The sequence below is a fragment of the Ceratotherium simum genome, chromosome 19 (assembly GCF_057802395.1).
Source record: "Ceratotherium simum simum isolate JZ-2026a chromosome 19, ASM5780239v1, whole genome shotgun sequence".
Lineage (NCBI taxonomy): Eukaryota > Metazoa > Chordata > Mammalia > Perissodactyla > Rhinocerotidae > Ceratotherium > Ceratotherium simum.
The window spans coordinates 21,857,587-21,881,061 of NC_141918.1; the positions used below are offsets into that span (position 1 = coordinate 21,857,587).

Consider the following 23,475-nt stretch of genomic DNA (forward strand, 5'->3'; position numbering starts at 1 on the left):
CGGCAGAAAAACATGATGCTTTCTTTGGGAAGACAGAAGCAATTTTAGCAACATTGAATTAATCATTCTTTGAATAAAGTATGTTGCTTTCAGAAAATTTGGGCTTATATAGTAGACATATAAGCAAAACATAAAAACAGTTATAATATAGTTTTATAACCATACATACTGCAGTTTTTCTTGGAAAGTGTTCAGATCAGCTATAATATATACAATGTATCTTTAGATATGAGGCACGGATATATTATGAGCTCCGAGAATTATTTCAGAAACAATCAAAACACTACATGGAATGTCAAGGAATTTTAGAGATGTTCTAGAGGGAACACAAGCCTCATTTCACGGAGAAATCAAGAAGGTAATGCAAAGGAAATTGATGTTATGCTATATAGTTCTCTACCTTAAGTATTTACATGACTTTTGAAAAAAGAATGGAAGGAAAAAAATACAAATGACCAACCTATTTTGTCAACTGAGAAATTCAGAATATATATCCATATGGTGTAATGGATGCCATAGTTTGACGCCTTAAAATCAAATACGTTATATATATAGATATGGAGATATGGAGATATATATATATATATATTATGGCATATACATAATACACATGTGTATATACATATATACACACACACATACACATGTTACCAATATTTATATACTACTCAGTCTTGATCTGAGAAACTGTATTTCCATAAGCTAGAATAATTTCAATGTAAATATAAACAATCTTTCTATCACCTGTGAAATGTGTATTAAAAGTACAGCATTCAGTGCTAACTTTTGCTGCATAGACAACATAGTTGATAAGTTTGGTTAAGAAAGAAAAAGGCATGCAACATTTTTATAGTAGATGAAAGTAATTCAAAGTAGTTAGAAGTGATTTCTGTCATTGCAACAGCAGCTTCAGCAAACATAAAAGTATTATGAAATTTATTTTTGACTTAGAGCTTACCTTGAGAAGAGATATCTGATAAAGGAAATGAACTATGACTGAGCTCCAGAATGCTTAGCTTATTTCACAGAGACCTTTCCATTATACCTTAAGTGGAATTTTAAAAAGATAAGTGCAGACATAAGGAAACCATGAGTAAAAAGTAAAGCTTGAAGAAGGAAAAAACAATGTATCTGTTTCTCATGTTTTCTGCTCATATTGATGAAGACCTAAGATGAATGATTCCCCAAAACTTTACCTTTCTTGATTGACAGAAAAATATTAACATTGGAAACTTTGGATAGCGGTAATTTAATTCAAAATAATTATGCTAAATTTTCTGAATTCTGAATCCGGGAAAACTCTCACTTCAGGAAACACGAGAACAACCGAAAGAGAACAACTTTATAAGTGTAAAAAAATAACATTATTTTTGACACTCATGATTCAGAGTTGATGACAATCCTGACAGACTGAAGTTTATCTCTTTGCAGAAGAAGAAAATAAGGAAATGTAAATAAAATGATAACCTGATTAAAGGACTTGCAAAAACTGTCAATTCTCTACACTGTTATAGAAGCACCTGTGGCTAATCATTTTCCCTCTCTTTAAAGAGAGAATCTCCTGCAAATTTTATGTAGGGAACACTTAGAATCATTGACAATGAAAGCCGAAGGACAATGAGGAGATCACCTTCTCCTGAAGACTTCCAGAGGCGTGAACTCAGCTTCTCCAACTGCTCACTGCCATTTTTAACCATTCAAAAGTCCTTTCTAATGATGATAGTAATATCTTTGACAAGAGTAAAATGAATTTTCTTGGAAACGTTTTCAACCTTGGTCAGAGATCTGTTGTAATGAAAATAGGTAAAGAGGGAAAAAAAGAGAGTGGGAAATCTGGTAGAAAGTGGGTGGGAGGAAGCCCGTGTGAAGTAGAGGTGAGAGATCGGAAGGGAGTTGTGGAAAGCGAGAGCGGAGCAGCAGTGGAAGGAACTGGAGGAGTGGGAGATTTCACCAAGTGTTGATATGGAATGTGAATTCAAGCTTCCTTAATTTTTTAAAGAGATGAAAGGAAGGATTAGAAGACAATTTTTACTACCTTTTGGTTGCAAGATCCAGCAGTCTGAACCTTGTCCAGCCTCCCTTCTTAGTGTGCGAATGATTTATAGGTAGACAAGGATACTTAGACCCTCTATCCCTTTAGTGATGCCATTCAGCCACAGTTTGAACAACTGCAAAGATGTAAATATCACTACCTATTTTGGTTGTTTAAAAAATGCATTGTTGTATGGCCACACCATCCTACACTCGCTTATTGTCGTGTATCTTTAAGATCGTCATTCACTAGTTTGCTGCACTTTCCTTATGATGTTAAATGAGGACCTGGGGCTTATCCATAAAACTCAAACTTAATAATATACAAGGATGTCACAGAGGTGCTCAAAAAACAGATGACAAAACAGGGTTAAATGTTTACTTTATTTGGATTTTATTAAGAGAAATATCTGTGTGAAAGAAAACAGAAAGTGAGTGAGTAAAGCCGGGACGGTAAAAAAAAAACACATGCAAATCTGACCCTGAGTGAAGGGAAGAGGGAGCAGAGGTTGGTTGGTAGACAGCCTTGCAGTCTAAGGGAGGTTTGGCAAGGCTGTCAGAGAGCGCTCTCGAACAGAAGTTGCCCATCAGAGCTGTCCTGTGTCTCCCAGGAGTGGGTCTGCCTTGGTATTCCTGCTGCTCTGTCATTAGCATACATGAGGCTATGGATTTCAGAGCACAACAGCTGGGATCTATCATCAATTATACTCCCTGTAGTGGTGGGTCTGCCCAGCTCATTCTCATGGCCACCACATTGAGTCCCTTGCCCCATTCAGATCTGCTTCTCTACACAGGTCCAGGAGCAGCAACTCCATGGTTTCCATGAACCTTTCTTCCTGAGTGAAAACTAGGCAGAGGGAGGTTAGAGGAATGAACTAATTCTCCCATCACTACAGTTGATCCCTGGGCTGTAACCAGTACTTCTCCTCTTCTTCCTCCACTCTTCATTCATTTTTTTTTTTTCTTTGTGAGGAAGATCAGCCCTGAGCTAACATCCATGCTAATCCTCCTCTTTTTGCTGAGGAAGACCGGCTCTGAGCTAACATCTATTGCCAATCCTCCTCCTTTTTTTTTTTCTCCACAAAGCCCCAGTAGATAGTTGTATGTCATAGTTGCCCATCCTTCTAGTTGCTGTATGTGGGACGCGGTCTCAGCATGGCCGGAGAAGCGGTACATCGGTGCGCACCCAGGATCCAAACCCGGGCCGCCAGTAGCGGAGCGCGCACACTTAACCGCTAAGCCATGGGCCGGCACCCACTCTTCATTCTTTTTTTTTTTTTTTTTTTTAATTTTTTGTTTATTGCAGTAACATTGGTTTATAACATTGTAAAAATTTCAGGTGTACATCATTGTACTTCTATTTATGCATAGATTACATCATGTTCACCACCAAAATACTAATTACAACCCATCACCACACACATGTACCCAATTATCCCTTTCACCCTCCTCCCTCCCCTTCCCCTCTGGTAACCACCAATCCAATCTCTGTCCCTATGTGTTTGTTTATTGTTGTTATTATCTACTACTTAATGAAGGAAATCATAAGGTATTTGACCTTCTCCCTCTGACTTATTTCACTTTGCATCATGCCCTCAATGTCCATCCATGTTGTCACAAATGGCTGGATTTCATCGTTTCTTATGGCTGAGTAGTATTCCATTGTGTATATATACCACAGCTTTTTATCCATTCGTCCCTTGATGGGCACTTAGGTTGCTTCAAGTCTTGGCTATTGTGAATAAGGCTGCAATGAACACAGGGGTGCATGTACCTTTATGCAAATTGGTGTTTTCAAGTTCTTTGGATAAATACCCAGCAGTGGAATAGCTGGATCATATGGTAGTTCTATCCTTGATTTTTGAGGAATCTCCATACTGTTTTCCATAGTGGCTGCACCAGTTTGCACTCCCACCAGCAGTGTATGAGAGTTCCCTTCTCTCCACAACCTCTCCAACACATATTGTTTCCTGTCTTGTTAATTATAGCCATTCTGACGGGCGTGAGGTGATATCTCATTGTAGTTTTGATTTGCATTTCCCTGATAGTTAGTGATTTTGAACATCTTCTCATGTGTCTGTTGGCCATCTGTATATCTTCTTTGGAGAAATGTCTGTCCAGGTCTTTTGCCCATTTTTTAATTGGGTTGGTAGTTTTTTTGTTGTTGAGATGCATGAGTTCTTTATATATTTTGGAGATTAAGCCCTTATCAGATGTATGGTTTGCAAATATCTTCTCCCAATTGTTAGGTTGTCTTTTCGTTTTGTTGATGGTTTCCTTTGCTGTGCAGAAGCTTTTTAGTTTGATGTAGTCCCATTTGTTTATTTTTTCTATTGTTTCTCTTGCCCGGTCAGATGTGGTGTTTGAAAACATGTTGCTAAGACTGATGTCGAAGAGCGTACTGCCTATGTTTTCTTCTAGAACTTTCACAGTTTCAGGTCTTACATTCAAGTCTTTAATCCATTTGGAGTTAATTTTTGTGTATGGTGTAAGGTAAGGATCTACTTTCATTTTTGCATATGGCTATCCAGTTTTCCCAACCCCATTTGTTGAAGAGACTTTCTTTTCCCCATTGTATGTTCTTGGCTCCTTTGTCAAAGATTAGCTGTCCATAGATGTGTGGGTTTATTTCTGGGCTTTCGATTCTATTCCATTGATCTGTGTGTCTGTTTTTGTGCCAGTACCATGCTGTTTTGGTTACTAGAGCTTTGTAGTATATTTTGAAATCAGGAGTGTGATACCTCCAGCTTTGTTCTTTTTCTCAGGATTCCTTTAGCTATTCAGGGTCTTTTGTTGTTCCATATAAATTTTAGGATTCTTTGTTCTATTTCTGTGAAAAATGTTGTTGGAACTTTGATAGGGATTGCATTGAATCTATAGATGGCTTTAGGAAGTATGGACATCTTAACTATGTTAATTCTTCCAATCCAAGAGCACGGAATATCTTTCCATTTCTTTGTGTCTTCTTCAATTTCTTTCAGAAATGTTTTATAGTTTTCGTGTACAGATCTTTCACCTCTTTGGTTAAGTTTATTCCTAGGTATTTTATTCTTTTTGTTGCAATTGTAAATGGGATGGTATTCTTAATTTCTCTTTCTGCTACTTAGTTGTTAGTGTACAGAAATGCAACTGATTTTTGTATGTTGATTTTGTATCCTGCAACTTTACCATATTCGTTTATTACTTCTAAAAGTTTTCTGGTGGATTCTTTAGGGTTTTCTATATATAAAATCATGTCATCTGCAAATAGTGACAGTTTCACTTCTTCCTTTCCAATTTGGATCCCTTTTATTTCTTTCTCTTGCCTGATTGCTCTGGCTAGGACTTCCAATACTATGTCAAATAGGAGTGGTGACAGTGGGCATCCTTGTCTGGTTCCTGTTCTTAGAGGGATAGCTTTCAGTTTTTCACCATTGAGGATGATATTAGCTGTGGGTTTCTCATATATGGTCTTTATTATGTTGAGGTACTTTCCTTCTATACCCATTTTATTCAGAGTTTTTATCATAAATGGATGCTGGATCTTGTCAAATGCTTTCTCTGCATCTATTGAGATGATCATGTGATTTTTGTTCTTCATTTTATTAATGTGGTGTATTACATTGATTGATTTGCGAATGTTAAACCATCCCTGCATACCTGGAATAAATCCCACTTGATCATGGTGTATAATCTTTTTAACGTATTGTTGTATGCGATTTGCTAGTATTTTGTTGAGGATTTTCACATCGATGTTCATCAGTGATATTGGCCTGTAATTTTCCTTTTTTGTGTTGTCCTTGTCTGGTTTTGGTATCAGGGTAATGTCAGCTTCGTAGAATGAGTTAGGGAGCTTCCCCCGCTCCTCAATTTTTTGGAAGAGTTTGAGAAGGATAGGTATTAAGTCTTCTTTGAATGTTTGGTAGAATTCACCAGGGAAGCCGTCTGGTCCTGGACTTTTATTTTTGGGGAGGTTTTTGATTACTGATTCGATCTCCTTACTGGTGATTGGTCTATTCAAATTCTCTACTTCTTCTTGATCCAGTTTTGGAAGGTTGTATGATTCTAAGAATTTATCCATTTCTTCCAGATTGTCGAATTGGTTGGCATATAGCTTTTCACAGTATTCTCTTATAATCTTTTGTATTTCTGAGGTGTCTGTTGTAATTTCTCCTCTTTCATTTCTGATTTTACTTATTTGTGCCTTCTCTCTTTTTTGTTGGTGAGTCTAGCTAAAGGTTTGTCTATTTTGTTGATCTTTTCAAAGAACCAGCTCTTGGTTTTATTAATTTTTCTATTTTTTTGGTCTCTATTTCATTTATTTCTGCTCTGATTTTTATTATTTCCCTTCTTCTACTGATTTTGGGCTTTGTTTGTTCTTCTTTTTCCAGTTCCTTTAGGTGCATTGTTAGATTGTTTATTTGAGATTTTTCTTGTTTGTTGAGATAGGCCTGTATTGCTATAAACTTCCCTCTTAGAACCGCTTTTGCTGTATCCCATAAATTCTGGCATGTCGTATTTTCATTTTCATTTGTCTCCAGGTATTTTTTGATTTCTTCTTTGATTTCTTCATTAACCCAGTCTTTGTTCAGTAGCATTTTGTTTAATCTCCATGTATTTGTGGCTTTTCTGATTTTCTTCCTATAGTTGATTTCTAGTTTCATACCTTTGTGGTCAGAAAAGATGCTTGGTATTATTTCAATCTTCTTAAATTTATGGAGACTTGTGTTGTGGCCTAAGATGTGATCAATCCTGGAGAACGTTCCATGTGCATTTGAAAAGAACGTGTGTTCTTCGGTTTTTGGATGGAATGCTCTGTATATATCTACTAGGTCCATCTGTTCTAGTGTGTCGTTTAAGGCCAATGTTTCCTTATTGATCTTCTGTTTGGATGATCTATCCGTTGGTGTAAGTGGAGTGTTAAAGTCCCCTACTATTATTGTGTTACTGTCTATTTCTGTTTTTATGTCTGTTAATAATTGCTTTATATATTTAGGTGCACCTACATTGGGTGCGTAGATATTTACAAGTGTTATATCCTCTTGTTGGATTGTTCCCTTGAGCATTATGTAATGCCCTTCTTTGTCTCGTTTTACAGTTTTTGTTTTAAAGTCTATTTTGTCTGATATGAGTACTGCTACCCCAGGTTTCTTTTCATTGCCATTTGCATGGAGTATCTTTTTCCATCCCTTCACTTTCAGTTTGTGAGTGTCTTTAGGTCTGAAGTGTGTCTCTTGTATGCAGCATATATATGGGTCTTGTTTTTTTATCCAGTCAGCCACCCTATGCCTTTTAATTGGAGCATTTAGTCCATTGACGTTTAAAGTAGCTATTGATAAGTATGTACTTACTGCCATTTTTTAACTTTTTTTTGTTTTCTCAGTGTTTTAGTAGTCCTTCTCTGTTCCTTACTTCTTCTATACAGAATTGATGGTCACTTTAGTTTGACCTCTGTCTGAAAGCTGTACTCTTTAACTACCCTCCTCCCTCCTTTTATGTTTTTGATATCATATCCAACCTCTTTTTGTGCATTTGTATCCATTACGTTCTAATCGTGGAAATAGATAATTTTTCCTATTTGTGGTCTTCTCTTTTCCCCTTAAATCAGTCCCTTTAACATTTCTTGTAACACTGGTTTCTTGGTGACAAACTCCTTTAATTTTTGCTTATCTGGGAAAATTTTGATCTCTCCTTCCATTTTGAACGATAACCTTGCTGGGTAGAGTATTCTTGGCTGTAAGTTTTTCCTTTTAGCACTTTAAATATATCATGCCATTCTCTTCTAGCCTGTAAGGTTTCTGCTGAGAAGTCAGCTGATAGCCTTATGGGGTTTCCTTTGTATGTAACTTGACATTCTCTTGTGGCTTTTAGGATTCTCTCTTTATCTTTAATTCTGGACATTTTGATTATGATGTGTCTTGGTGTGGGCCTCTTTGGGTTTATCTTGTTTGGGGCTCTCTGTGCCTCCTGTACCTGGATGTCTGTTTCCTTCCTTAGGTTAGGGAAGTTTTCATCTATTATTTCTTGAAATAGATTCTCTGCCCCCTTGTCTCGCTCTTCTCCTTCCGGGACACCTATAACACGGATGTTAGTGCGCTTGATGTTGTCCCAGAGGTCCCTTAGACTGTCCTCACTCTTTTTAATTCTTTTCTCTTTTACCTGTTCACCTTGGGTAATTTCTTCTAGTCTTTCTTCCAGCTCACAGATCCGTTCTTCTGTATCCTCTACTCTGCTTTTGAGTCCCTCTAATGAGTTTTTCATTTCCAGTATTGTATTCTTCATTTCTGATTGGTTCTTTTTTATATCTTCCATTTCTTTGTTGACATTCTCACTGAGTTCATCTATTCTTCTCCCCAGATCAGTGAGCATCCTTAACACTCTTAGTTTGAACTCTCTGTCGGGTAGGTTGCTCATTTCTGTTTCACTAAGTTCCTTTTCTGGGGTTTTGTCCTGTTCCCTTACTTGGAATGTATTCTTTTGCCTCTTCATTTTGCCTCTTTCCCTGTGCTTGTGTCTGTGTATTAGGTAGGTCAGCTACGTCTCCTGCTCTTGGATAGGTGACCTTATGTAAGTGATGGCTTAGGAGGCTTCCAGTGTGCTTCCCTCAGTTCTCAATGTTCCAGGGGTGACCCCTATGTGGGCTATGTGTATCCTTCTGCTGTGGCCTGTTTGCTCTCCCTGTAGGCGCCCAGGGAGGCTGAGTTATGCTCCTGGCCAGCTGTTGTAATGCTCAGCTGCTTGTAGTTGTTGTGGGCCCTTCAGTCTCTTTATCAGCTGTGGGGAGCCCCAGCACAGTTGGCTGCAAGTTCTAATACCACATTTGTGTTGCAGTATTTCTTTTAAGTGAGTAGGCCCCCACCATGGCAGGTTGTTATGCTCAGGGCCTTACAATTGCTGTAAGCCTCTAGCCTATTAGGTCTCTTGTCAGCTCTCTGAGGATTGCAGCTGGGTGGGGCTGGCCTCAGGCACAGGAGCACCCAATCGTTTCAGGCTTTGGAAGGTGGGGCAAACCCCCTATGTGGGTCTTTGAGAAGCACAAGTCTTCTGTGGCTGAGAAGCCCTGCCGCCCACAGGTCCACACACACAGTCAACACAGTCCTGCCCCGTGTCCTCGCCCCGACCTCCCCAAGTGGACCCAGTCTCTCCACGGCGGGAGCCCCACACACTCTGCCACCGCCCCACACTCTCCACCCGCTCCTTGTGCACACCCTGCCCCGCTCAAGTCAGCTCAGTTGCCAGGCTGCAGAGAATCCAGTCAGCAATCTATGCAGGCCCACACGTTGCCTGAGGGCTTGTTGTTGGGTGGGGCTAGTCTCTAGGGTGGGCTGCCTGCCCTGGCTGAGCTGGATTAAATCGGTGCTCTAGCGGGTGGAGCAGACCCTGGGCTAGCAGGTCTCAGGGAGAACTCCAATGGCGTCTGTGTCAGCACGCTCACACCAGGCCACAACAATGGCCGCCGCCAATGTCCCAGTCCCTGGAGAGGTCTCACCCCTCACCGAGATGCACTCAGGGCCTATTAGGTGAGTCTCTTGTCACCGAAGCACTGTGCACCTTTCTTTCTGGTGATTTTAGGATGCTTTCTGGAACGGGTGAGTTTGTGCGCGGGCCCTTTAAGAGCCAGTTTTAGTTTCTTTGTGAACCGGGTTTTCTGGGGGTACTCCCCAATGCTTTAGTAGCAGGCACAGTCAGATATTATGCTGCTGGTCTCAATTGTGCTGGGTCCACAAAATGCCCACAGCGGGGGCGCTCCCCGGCTCAGGGCCCTGCGCCTCCAGGGAGGCTGCGTACCTGTGAGCTGCTCCCGGCGGCCGTGAAGCTGGCGGCTTGTGAAGGTGGCGTTTCTCCTCTCCAGAAGGGAGTCTCTGCCTCTTCTACCCCAGTTAGGATTGTCCGTTGTTGCAGGAGTTCCTCTTATCCAGTTTTCAGTTCTGTCTCAGGGGTAATTTTTCCACGAGTAGTTGTAAATTGGCTGTGTCCACGGGAGGAGGTGAGTTCAGAGTCTGCCTACGCCGCCATCTTGACTCCGCCCCCTCCCACTCTTCATTCTTAATTCCCTTCAGTGATTCCCTCAGCAGGTCTTGGTGGCTTCCCTCGTGGTGTGAACCAAACCTTCATTCCTGAAATATCTGAACTGTGGATTATCATACCCTTTACAGTCCAGGTTGCTTCATATAACTGTTCATATTTACAGTGGGCAAGAGAGTACTAGGATCCCAATGGGTTCCATTCATTCCCCCCTGTTCCCAGTGTGCAAGCAGCCTTACATCATTCTGCTGATCAGAATCAGTTTCCCCTTTGGTCCCTAGGCACCAGTATTCCCAAGTTCCCGGATGGTAGCCATAACATATAGCTTGACGTGACCCTTGATGTGTTCTCTAGCAGAGCTAAAGATTGTGAGATTAGGAAGCACAACAATTAATGACTCACTGGAGTCCTTAATGGTCACTGGTTGGTGTTTGGACCCATGTATCCGTCCTATTGGAACAAAGAACCATATAGGGGTCTCTGGTTTGATAAACATCACCCATTCTTTCAGAGTGTTTCCTTAGCACTGGCACTGCAGTTGCACATTTAGAAGGCTATTCTAGCATTCTAAGAGGCTGGCTGCTTCTGAGTGGTGCAGCATGTGTTATGATTAGTGCACTCTGTGGTCATTGGCCTACCCCCATGCTTCCTTTACTATGAAGTGGGTCCCTAAATTAGATGCTATGCTGTGTGGGGTTCCATGTCTGTGGATTAGGCATTCTATTAGCCACTGGATAGCAGTGCAGACTAAAGTTCTGCAGAAAAGGTAAATCCATGCCCAGAATAACTATCTATTCCTGTAAGTCAAACCAGAGTGGAAATGGGGCAATGTAGTCAACTAACCAATTGAATTTTTCAAGGAATAGGGCCATATCAGAGACTCAGTGTTGGTTTCTGTTGTTAGCAGGTTGGACATACAGAGGTAACAGTAATTAGATCAGCTTTGGTAAGTAGGGATCCATGTTACTGGATCAATACATAGCTTCTATCTCTGCCACTTATTGTCACTTCATTTGGGTACTCATCATGCCAGTTCTGGAGTGCCTGATAATGAAGGCTGCCTAATGCCCATTTTTGTCTATTTGGTTTTGTCTACCCGGCTTTTCTATACTTGATTCTTTCTGGTAGACAATGAGTGATACAAAAATCTTCACAGCTTGTGCCTACTCTCATATGTCCATCAACGTGCCTCTATCCCAAACCTCTTCGTCTCTGATATTTCTGTTCATTTCTTTCTAGACTCCAGTGGTCAGGCCATTGACCATTGCCCATAAATCTATATGTATTCTTACCTAAGGTTACTTCTCTTTTTCCACACAAAGTGGATGACCAAGTGTATTGCCCATAGCACTGCCATTAGTAAGATTTTTTTTTTCACTCGACCATTTTTCAAGGCCAATCCTGAATGTGGCTGTAATGCAGCCACTGTTCATATTTTACTTGTACCCACATACTAAGGCAATCTCTCCATAAGTCAAGCTCAGATTTTTTCCTGCCCTTTTAGTTGGTGATACAAGAACTCCCATACAATCATAAGTGTAAGCCAGAGGAGGGACACTGATGTAACTGTAATGGGTGACATATGGTCTGAGCTACTTTTTCATGACCAGTGGACTGGGCCTGTCTGATATTATGACTTGGTTGGTCCAACAGTATGCAACTCATGATGGGCAGTTTCAGATGTATGGCCAGTATGTGTCCCATGATCAGGTGTTCTGTGTTTACTAGAGCCCAGTAACACATAAGAGATGTTTCTCAAAGAGTGAATAATTCTCTACTGTGTCTGGCCTTATTCCAGAATCCCAGGAGCCTGTGTTGTGATTCTTTACTGGAGGTTGCCATAAGTTCCACATTGTACCTTTTCCAACACTATAGTCTGCTGGATCCTCCAATGCTGTGAAGTATTGTATGGCCCAGATGGTGGGCTGATTGCATTGCAGCCTGGACCTGCTATAGCACCCTTTCTCGCTCCTCTATTTTTGTATTTTTGTTCATTGTTTGTTTTTTAATTTTAAATGTCGAACAGCAACTTTGTTGGATGCCCATCTTTTCTGCCTTTAAGGATGCCATGCTCTGTTAACCATTTCCACAATTCTCTCAAGGTTAAATCACTTGACTGTCTCTCCAACTTCACTTGTCATTATGGTAATTGACGCCATCTAGCTCTGGCAATTAAATGCCATCACCTGGCTTCTGTTACCTAGGGGGAGGGCATTATCGCCACGGATGTTAAAGAGCACAGCTCTGTGACTGCCCTGCCTGCCATCATCCCTAGCCTGAAAAGAACCATCACTGAGCTTCTTATTTATTCTGGTGCCTCTCTTACCAGCACATTCCTGATGGCCTTGATGAAGGGTATGTCCTCTTGAGTCTTCTGGCCTTATATAACATGTCCATTCAGCATGCTCACTTCCCTCAACCTCATTATCTGCCAGGCCAATATCGGCACTTTTATTTTGCTGAGAGTTGGCCGTTATTTTTTACAGACCTCTAAAAGCCACCCCAGCAGCACGTTTGCCCTATCGCCTGGAGTTGTTGCTAGGATGTTAAATTCCATGTCTTTAGAAAGTGCATTGAAGGCAATGAATTCTTGCTTACCCAGCTGTACATTCTGGTCCTCTTGATCAACACCCTCAAAATCCAATCCAAGGAGTCCTCCCTTCCCTCTTGCTAGAATATGTCAGCTAGTTCTTGCAATATTTTAATTGTAGAGTCTCTTTCCTCCCTTATCAGGCCTGGCACACTCCCGGCCAAGTTATGCTGGGATTTTACCCTAGGTAGTGACCTGGCAGCCAGAAAAGGAGCGGGGGCAACTCTTGCGGTGGTGCTTATTGCCTCGTGAAGGAGAAGCTTCTGTAGCATCTTCCAGCCCAGGGGAGGTACTAGCTCTCACTCGGGAAAGATGGGTTATCTTTGTAAGCCCGGAAGGTCCAGGGGTGGCCAATGGGTTGAATAGTCCTCAAGATCATCCATTCAGATTTCCCTGTCTCATTTTTCAGAATCTTAGATTCTTCCTACCAGGGCACTCATCTGTGCACAAAAACCTGCCTGGGCTGAGTATTCAGACATGTCTGGATCTCTGTGACTCTGACAATTCATTCTTCAGCCTGTCACTTAATTGTGTTTACCCTTCCACTACAGGTGATAAGGGCCTCTGTGTAAGCTACAATTGAGACTCTCTGGTTTCACACACTTAGCCATAAACTCCTTGTTAATGACCCTCAGTCTCTCATTATGCTTCTGAAGGATGTCCTGCTCTGCTGCCTTTGTAAGCATTGTTTCCCCTCTGTTTTTCAAAAGTCTGCATCATTAAACCTGCCATAGCATACTGCTCCAGCGGGACATTTTCCTATTCATCATTGGTGAAATCTTTAGCAGTTGAGCTGCCACATTGTGCTAAGGACTATCCATGCTCCATATACTCCAGGGAGGTATCCCCTTCACCTGCCTGGTGGTGGGGAAGCCAGTCCCAAATCCCCATCTTACTGCTCTTTTGCTTCAGATGAATTTCAGTACCACTTGTCTGGTTCTTTCAAGAAGTAGACACCAAGGTAGGATTAAGCATGCAAGTATTTTCTTAGAGAAAATACTTCTTTGAGATAAAATGATTAGGGAAGCGCTTAAAGCTGGGAACACCTTCAGACCACAATGCGAGTGAAAAACAGAAGGGAAATGTCCTTGACTATAACGCTGTCTAAGGAAGTTTCAGCAAGGGCTTCAGGGAGTCTTCAAACCAAAGTCAGCCATCAGAGGAGTCCCATGTCTCCCAGGAATGGGCATCACTTAATATCCCTGCTGTGCTTTGTCATTGTCTGGGGGAAACCCATGGGAAGTTTGGCCTCAGTGGAAATGCCACTGTGGATTTCACAGTGCAGCAGCTGGGGCCCTTGGTCAATTGTACTTCTTATGGTGGGAAGCACACAAGGCATATTGTCATGGCTGTCACACAGAGATAGGCGTTTACTTCTAAATATCTTTCCCATTCCTCCTCCATTTTCTTCCTTCTGGTTATAATTTATGAACTTAGTGATTGGCTTCTTATTATTTTCCCTAATATAAGTAAGTGGAAACAGCAAGTGATTCCTAGTCAGAGGACCTGGGTTAAATTACTGCCATACTACAGCATGACTTGAGGCGAGTTAGATGACATCTCTGGTTTGCAATTTCCTCATTTAAAAAATAGCGAAGTTGCAAGATTGTGTTGAGAATGAATGAAACCAGGTTTGCAACCTGGCATAAGATAATATACTAATTTATTTGTTCATTGTCTCTCTTCTTTTTCCCCTCCCCCAACTCCATGTGCCTTCCGCTGGAATGTGAAATAGTAGTAGGCACTTAAACAATATTTGTTAAGTGGATGAATTAACTTGTTTTGCTTAGTATTTGAGATACAGTAGGTCTACAATATATGAAATGTCTCATTTTTCCCCGTAGTCTGAACAAGTACGTTTTCTTCCTGTATATTATGTTGTTTCCTACGTTCAAGCCAAGAATGAATTTCCTGATAGAAAAAAATTCAGGAAAATGGTCTAAGAAATCTCCATGATGGCGAGAGATTTCTGAGACCATTTGAACAAGGTTGTAAAAATCATGGATGTGAATAAATCAGGGATAATAATTTTTAGGGTTTTATTTTAGAATTTAATCATTTTATAATTTTAGACTATGACTGAATATCAGGATTATTGTTGACATAGAATGTTTCCTTTCAAATACCTATTTTTAATTTGCTCCACCATCCAACAAATACTCACTATATTCCAGGCACTGTGCTAGACTTACAAACTTACACTCATTTGGCTCTCTAAATATTTCTGGCAAGCTTTCTTAAATAGTAAACTAGAAAGAGACAAGTCATTATTAGAATTCCATTCTTGACACAGAACTATTCTTTATTTGATATAAGTGTATGTTATTGTGCCCGGCCTTCCAGCATGCCCAAGGCCCTGGATTTTCAAAGGACTGTGAACTTTCTTTCAGCAGTGTATCAGGGCGCAAGAGTATATCTTAGCAACAAGTTCCTATCAAGTGTGTGCTCTAATACAGAGTTTGAGCAGACAGAAAATTAGGCTAGCATTGTAGATTGTGAAACCCACTGAGCAGGGACCGTGTCTAATTCTGTGTTCAGTACGTGATTTTTAAAAGAAAGAAAAATGAAACAATTTCATTTCTGACTATTGGAGTTTCTTATTTGAAGAGAAATAAGGTTTTCACTAGAGGTTAGTAGAAGACTACACAGTAGGAGTTTGAGACTTAATTTAAGATGAGTAAGGTTTTGTGTAATAACTATTCACTCCAGGTTCCAGATTGGTTTAACAAGTTTAATACCTTCCCTTAAATATATAACAAATGTTATCAAAAATTTTATTCATCTTAAAAATGAATAATAGACAAATGTGCTTTAGAATGGATAACTGTATTTATTAATTTAAACCTTGGTTGAAGCTTATTTAAAAATGAATAAAGTTTTAAAATGTCCTTACTGGGTAGTAGTATGTGTATGATTGTAGTGAATCTACCAGACTTTTCCATTGTTAAACCCTTTTTCTCTGGATAATGGATTTTATCAAACTAGATTTTAAAAAATTATGCTTAAAAAAGACAACTTTTTATTACTGAATAGTATTCCATTGTATACATATACCATAATTTGTTTATTCTTTCACCTATTAGTAGATATTTGGGTTGTTTCCAGTTTTGGCTGTTGTAAATGTTATATTTCTAGTTCAGCTGCCATGATCATTTGTATACATGCCTTTTTGTGGACATGTGTTTTCATTTCTCTTGGGTAAATACCTAGGGGTAGAATTGCTGTATCATATGGTGTTTAACTTCAAGAAACTCCAAATTGTTTTCTAAAGTGGCTAAACCATATTATATTCCAACTGGCAATGCATGAGATTTTGAATTCCTCTACTTCCTCTCCAACACTTAATATCATAAATCTTTTTACTTTTAGCCATTCCAGAGTGTATATAATGACATCCCATATCAATATATGCAACAACATGGACAGATCTCAAGAAATTTAGCTGAGTAAAATAGTGTACAAAAGAGTATATACTGTATGATTCCATTTATATGAAATTCTAGAAGGCAAACCTGATCTATAGTGACAGAAAACAGATCAGTATTTGCTTAGTGCCAGGGATGGGGCTAAGGATTACCTGCAAAGCAGCATAACACAGAAGAACTTTTGAGGCTCCTGGAAATGTTCTGTATTTTTTTTAGAATAGTTGCATCAGTATATATATTTGTCAGGATTCATTAAATGTACAATTATAATAGGTGCATTTAATTGTGTGTAAATTATAAATCCATGAAATTGATATAATAAGAAATATGTCAAAACTGATTTGATTATTAGCAAAAAGTCTTAAATGTATCTGCTTGCTATTAGGAAAATGAAGCGTTTTAAGAATGTGAAACGTAGGTACAGGCAATCCACAAAATCAAGCACTGTGCTTTCCAGGGAAGCATGTCTGTAAAAGCTGTCTGAATATCTTGTATTCTGTCAGACTCAATCAAGTCCTTACACCCAGAGAGTAAAATTCTCATCAAATGGTCACTTTGGTCAGGTTTTGCTATTTCTAATTTACCAAAATCTGAATATTTGTTAATGATTATTAAATTAATACAGGTTGTTTATAAAAAGCAAGGCAGAGGAGAAGAGCATGTATCATTCCACCACCTAAAGGCAATTATTGTTCATATATTGGAATATTTGTTTATTTTTAATGCAATTCTTACATATCTCAGATAACATGGTAAGTGCTATTTTGTAAGTGCATTTTTTACTCAATAGTAAATCATTAACATTTTCCCAAGTCATTAAACATTCCATAAACATCATTATAATAACTACATAACAGCTCCTCATATCCCTGTACCATAAATAATGATTACTCTTTTAATGGCATTTAGGGTTTTTTTCTAAATAGCAGGCATATTGCCTAGCCCATTGAAAATTCTCCAAAAATTTTGTTGAATGAATGAGTGAGTCATAAACAACGTTGTGAATAACATCTTTGTGTCACAATCTTCATATTTTGTGAGAAACTTTAAGATAAATTCCCAGAACGAGAAGGTCTGTGGCCAACACATAGAAAATATCAAAGGCACTTGATGCATTTGTCAGAAGTTTTTATCTTGGGAAAAAGACAAAAACGATATTATATATAGGTTTTCAAATGTTAACTAAGACATATTATAAAATAATTAAATGTGTTTTAGAGAATTCTGGTTCATTTTTAACTATTTCTCTTAATGGTGTACTAGTATGATCAATTAAAGGTAAAACTCTGGCCCTTTTTCTTTCTTTCTGTTTAAAAATAACTTCCTGGTAGTCCCATCTCTAAGAATATCTTGGTTTTAGATCATCTCTGATCCCACTACATCTATTTAAGTCTAGTTTCTAAATCAAGACTTTTTGCCTTAATAATAGCTTCTGCTGCTATGTTTTGCCATCACTGCCTTCTTTCATCCAGTTTGGTAATTTACCAAACAAAATTTACTTTTTGTAAATTCATTTCCACTCTGGCACTTATTGAGTAGCAGATACTAAGAAAACACACAACTAGTCTGTTGTGATGATGGTGGCAGAGGTGGCACCTTTTGCTCGCTGCTCTGCTCTGGCTTATTTTCCCAATGCAGCTTCAAGCATGAGGCTGCAATCTCTTTTTGTCATAGTTCTTTGCATATATTTCTCAAAGTCAAACTTTCTCATTGCCAAAAAGGGCAGGTCTTGGGCTCTACTGAACACATTTCAGGTCTTGCTAATCAAACCGACCACAAAGGCTAGAGTGCTGGCTGATGATCTGCTTCTTGGCTAGAGAATTGCCCAAGGCTGGCCCCTATTCCTGCCCATTGTTCTGACTCTGATTTTAGCCCTTAGGATGTAGGGAGGGGCTCTTAAGCCTGGTGCAAAGACAGGCAGCTGGAACAAAGATTCTTCTGTCACACTGCTGTTAGGACACTAATCCTTGTAAGGCTCTTAATTTCTTATGGTCTTTTCTAGTTTCTCCATTTCCAATTCTCCTCTTTCTTCATAATTTGGGGCAGTTACTTAACATGAAAATATTGTAATTTATCTTCAAAAGACTGCTTTCCTGAGAGAGAGGTCTTTTTTTTAATGCTGATTATAGCATTAAATTGTCATGCACCTTATATAAATTCATGCCCAACGCTTAAATTCATATCGATATGATCAAAATAACCAAACTAGCATGTTTTCTTGATAGTTTAGCCATCATAAGAACTAAATCCATATGCCACATACATAGCCTGGCTGTCTTTTGCAAAGATGAGTCTGAAAAAAGTAAATAAAATGATTGGAGCAACTCAAATGATTAAGTGGCAGCCTCTCAACATTTCATATATGTTTCAATTTAGGAAGGAACATTTATTCTTTCACTTCTTTGAATAGAGTTCAGTAACTTCTGTTCTACTGAAAATTTAGAATTTCTATGCAAATTTATAAAACCTATAAGAATAAAACTGGCTCACTCTTTGCTCTTGGGATATGTATTAAAACTGAGGTACAAAAACCTGAATGCTTTTACAGAAAGGCTCAAATATTTTACAAGGTCACATTGCTGACATGTGACAGTGAATAAAGTTGTGATATCTTGAAACCCAATTTAAAGCTTTTTAGACTAATCAATACTGCTCTTCAATTTTAAATGCATTTCTCTCCATTACAAATGAGGTGAGAGATAATATATAAGTGGTTAGTCAGACAGTATGGCAAAATTCCCTTGGCAGCTGCCCATTTCCTTGACTCTGTTGCTATGAGCTTCATGAGGGCCTGTCAGTGCTGCCAGCAGAGTAAGGGTCAAGGGTTTGGGGAAAACAGGTGGCAGTCAGACCATTTTACCTGACAGTAGCCAGCACTGAGGTCACTGACCCAGCAGAAGAAAAATAGACCCAACAACAGTGGCAAGCTGTATGTGGGACATTCTTTGCCCTCCTTTTTACATTCATTTCCTTTTTGATTCACACTGAATCTTTCCTTTTTCAACAACCCGGGGAATGCCTATTTGCTTCTGGGCCCTAGAAGGACTCAAGTCCAATGTTACCTGTAGAATTTTGAAATTTCAAGACAGGATGAAAAGTTACCTTAGGCCAGTGTTTGGCTGATTTGGCTTCTGTCAAGAGGTATAAATTAAAAAAGCATACAGATGAATTAGAGACAATGAAACATCTTTTTTGGGGGCGTTAACGTGCTTTGACTTTAACTTTCTTAAAAACATTAAGTGGACACAATGTTTTATTTTTTCATTTGACTTCTCTTTTATTTTTCTTTTTTCATTTTCTTTTGATTTCTTGCTCTCCATTTCTCCTTTACCTCTCCCTCTCTCTCTCTCTTTCATACTTATAAGCTCGCTTATACACACACACACACACACACACACACATACACACACACTCACACAAAATCACATTTCCCTCTTTGAATAAAGGAGAAGGTTTCATACAATATTTCGAGATTTTTATTTCAAAAGTACACATTAAGGGAAGACAGTTGGGCACATCTTGAAATATTCCTTGAAAAATAGCTGTAAATCATCTTTCTACTTGATGCCTACTGCACAAAATTAAAATATTCCTGCTTTTTACTACATTTTTAAATTCCTTTTAAAGTAGCAGTCTCTATAAAGACGCCATCAGGAAGCTTTAAGTGACGTTGAATAATTTTGTAAAATATCATAAAGAGTAGATATTTCACTAGATACTCCTAATACTGTTTTATAGTTTATGTAGTCTCCATCCCTCTAATACTCTAGAGTATTTATGAAGACAATTGGGAATTAATTTAGTAAGTCTTGAGTTTAAAACCACTACAGCATATTACGTTGCTAGAGTAGGACCAGTACAAGTGAAAAAAATGTTAGAGTGTATGAAGATGCAAATGGTAGTTAAAAGAAATATCGTGATGCACTGTGGTGGAATGGTAATGTTATAAATATCTGTTGGGATAGTCTAGCAATTAAAAGAATTTGTTTTTTGAAAATGGAATAGACACATTTAACCCACATCTGTCAGATTCAGACTTGAACAGCTAAGAGAAAAACTAAAGACAATGATTGTGCTTTTTTATATATTTATAAGGAAATATTATATGGATCAGTTTGTAAGTCTGCTTCTTTTTTGATAAAATGAGAAATGCCAGTTGTTTTCCATAAAACAGGCCTTACTTTTACATTTGACATTTAGGTTGTACATGTTTCTTTGTTTTACTTTTCAGGTTCAACTTTGCTGCATAATTAAGAATTTACAGCTTGGGCAATGCTAAGAACCACATCTGCGCTGAAATCAATTATCTGCATTTGGTAAGTGGGGTGGAAAATATTTGATAAATATTTTTTATCTTCAGTAAACTCCAATGTTCTTATTTTATCTATGATTTTATTGAAGATTCTTAAGAAAAATTTTAAGCATCACTTATGACTATTTTTCCCAAACTGCTTTGTATTTTGGCAAGATAGGGGACTTGCTTTTATGGATTTGTTAAATCTATTGTACTTAAAACCAAGAAGTCTGATATACTGCCATTCTTAGATAAAAAACAGGAAAGACTTATAATGCATGCTTTTGTATAATCCATTTGAATCTGGTATTTTAACTTTTCATCAAAGTTAAGGTCAAAGCAAAATACTTCTTTTTTTGTGTGTGTGAGGAAGATCAGCCCTGAGCTAACATCTGTGCTAGTCCTCCTCTTTTTGCTGAGGAAGACTGGCTCTGAGCTAACTTCTATTGCCAATCCTCCTCCTTTTTTTTCCCCCACAGCCCCAGTAGATAGTTGTATGTCATAGCTGCACATCCTTCTAGTTGCTGTATGTGGGACGCAGCCTCAGCATGGCCGGAGAAGCGGTGCGTCGATGCGCACCCAGATCCGAATCCGGGCCGCCAGTAGCAGAGCGCGGGCACTTAACCGCTAAGCCATGGGGCCAGCCCAAAGCAAAATACTTCTAATCACATTAAAAATTAAATCTCACTTGTTTTAGTTTGTTCAGGCTGCTATAATACCATAAAATGGGTAGCTTATAGACAACAGAAATTTATTTCTCCTAGTTCTCCAGGCTGGAAAGTCCAAGATCAAAGTGCAAGCAGATTCGGTGTCTCGTGAGAGCCCAATTCCTGGTTCATGGACAGTTGTCTTCTCACTGTGTCCTCACATGCAGGAGGGGCAAAGAGAATTCTCTGGGGTCTCTTTTATAAGGGTACTGATCCCATTCATGAGGGGTCCCCCCTCATGACTTAATCACCTCCCAACGGCCCCATTTCCAAATACCATCCTATTGGGGATTAAGTTTCAGCATACGAATTTTGGGGGGACACAAACATTCAATCTATAGTATCACTCCATTGCTATTTCTTTTGTCACTTTATTTTATAAAAATTAGGAATTTAGAAGCTCAGGATATCTTACCTCCTCTGTTCATCCCATCTTAGAGAGTAAGAACTTCCCAGACACCTAAGTATTCTCTTCTTATACTTGGCCCTTGACTTCGGTTTTCCCTTTGGCACCTTTTATGACTATTTTAATGGTTTTTTTCCATAAAGACTGAATAACATGTACATAAAAGTGGGCTGCAATTTTTATCTTTGATATATGATCACAATATATAGAATTCCTCAAAATATTGTTATTGGTTAAATCATTTACAAAAATGATTACAAAACAGTGGTCAACAAGATAAAAAGTATTTAGAGAGATCGTGGAGAAATTAGTCCAAGAAATCAGGATATAGAAACAAAGTATGAAGAAACAAAAGATTGAGAAAGAGAAAAGACAATAAAATGTAAAAGAATTAATTTTGAGTGCTAATCATTCATTCAATAGATATTTATTGAAGAGCGATTATGTTCTAGATGCTGATCTATTTCCATGATTTGCCACTAACCACTTTGTATTGACAATCTTTCTGATATTAAATATTTTTCTGATATCAAAGTAATGGCTGTTTGTTGTAGGAAATTTCTAATATAGAAAAATGTTTAAAGAAAAAAATGAAAATATCTTTAGTAACATCCTTGAGTATAAAGCATTGCTAACATTTAGTATATTGTCTTTTATCTGTGCATATATACTATTTTAATCAAATTGCAACTCTTATAAATATTGAGCTGTTAAAGTTAACTTTATTTTTTGATTATTTTTCCATTACATTAAATATCTAAAATATGATTTTAAATGACTCTATGATATTTCAACAAATGTATGTGCCAAAATTAATTTAATCCTTCTCCTATTGTTGGGCATTTAGGTTGTTTACAGTGTTTTGTTGCCTTAGGTGATGTTACAATCAATATTCTCATTCATAAATCTTTGGTTTGCTTCCCCACATACTTCTACAAAATAAATGCCCAAAAGTGTAACTATGAGTATAAAACTGATATCCAACAAAACTATTTCAACTTAAACGTCTACCAGTAGATTGAGATTATGTCTTATTTTTGGTTCCCCCTCATACAACTAGTATAATACTAAAAAAAAAGTTATTACTAGAGAAATCTTTGCTGATATAATAGATAAAAAGGAATATTTTGCTTTAATTTGCATTTATTTGATTGCAAATGTGGTAGAATATGTTTCATATGCTTATTAAGCATTTCTATTCCTTCTCACATCATAATAGCTCTATTGAGCTTGCCTCATTGATTGGCAAGAATTTATCATATATTGATATTATAAATCTCTTTTTGTATTTCTAAGAAGTTTTCTCAAATATTGTTTGCCTTTTAATTTTTATATATATATATATTTGCTATACTCAATTTTGACCAAACTCAAATCTTTGGAGTTTTCTATTATTTTCTTTACTTGCACTTATGTTTGGAGTCCGCCCCCATCTAGAGAATTGAATGGTAAACTGATAGAATTTTCCTCTAGTTTTTATTTTGTCATCTAACACCTTTATACTTATGGAATAACTTTGGATTGTGATATGAAGTATGAGTGCTGATTAACACATCTATCCTTACTAGTGACTTTTGCAGGTGAATTTTAGGATCGTTTTACCATTTTGCTTTAAAAAATAGGAAAATAAATCTGTTAAAATAAATAGGCAGGATACCAAGTTCAGGAAATTGCTCTTTCAAACTTTGATTAGAATTACATTAACTATATAAATTAATTTTAAGAAAGAATTGATATCATTTAAAACTTTATTGTTATATCTAAGAACAAGCTATGTCTGTTTATTCAAATAATATTGTAAAGATTTCCGTAATATAAAATTTAAAAACTATAATATAGTGATATAGTAAATATATTATATAATATATTAATATTATATTTTTTATATTGCTATATAGAGTATAACATACAGTATATTTTATGTTACTATATGTAATATAGTAATATAAAGGTTAAAATTTAGTCATAAAAACTAAATTATTTGTTAGGTGATCTCATGTTTTGGTTTAAATTGTTTA

General features: G+C 37.9%; 1 long non-coding RNA gene across 1 annotated transcript in view; it reads left to right on the forward strand.

Moving 5' to 3' along the window:
* Positions 1–9,412: 9,412 nt before the first annotated feature.
* LOC147914511 (uncharacterized) overlaps positions 9,413–23,475 on the forward strand; it is a 35,444-nt gene continuing 21,381 nt past the window's right edge. The window contains exons 1-2 of the long non-coding RNA XR_015555239.1: positions 9,413–9,530; positions 20,282–20,366. This is a non-coding gene — a long non-coding RNA (uncharacterized LOC147914511). The remainder of the gene's footprint in view (positions 9,531–20,281; positions 20,367–23,475) is intronic.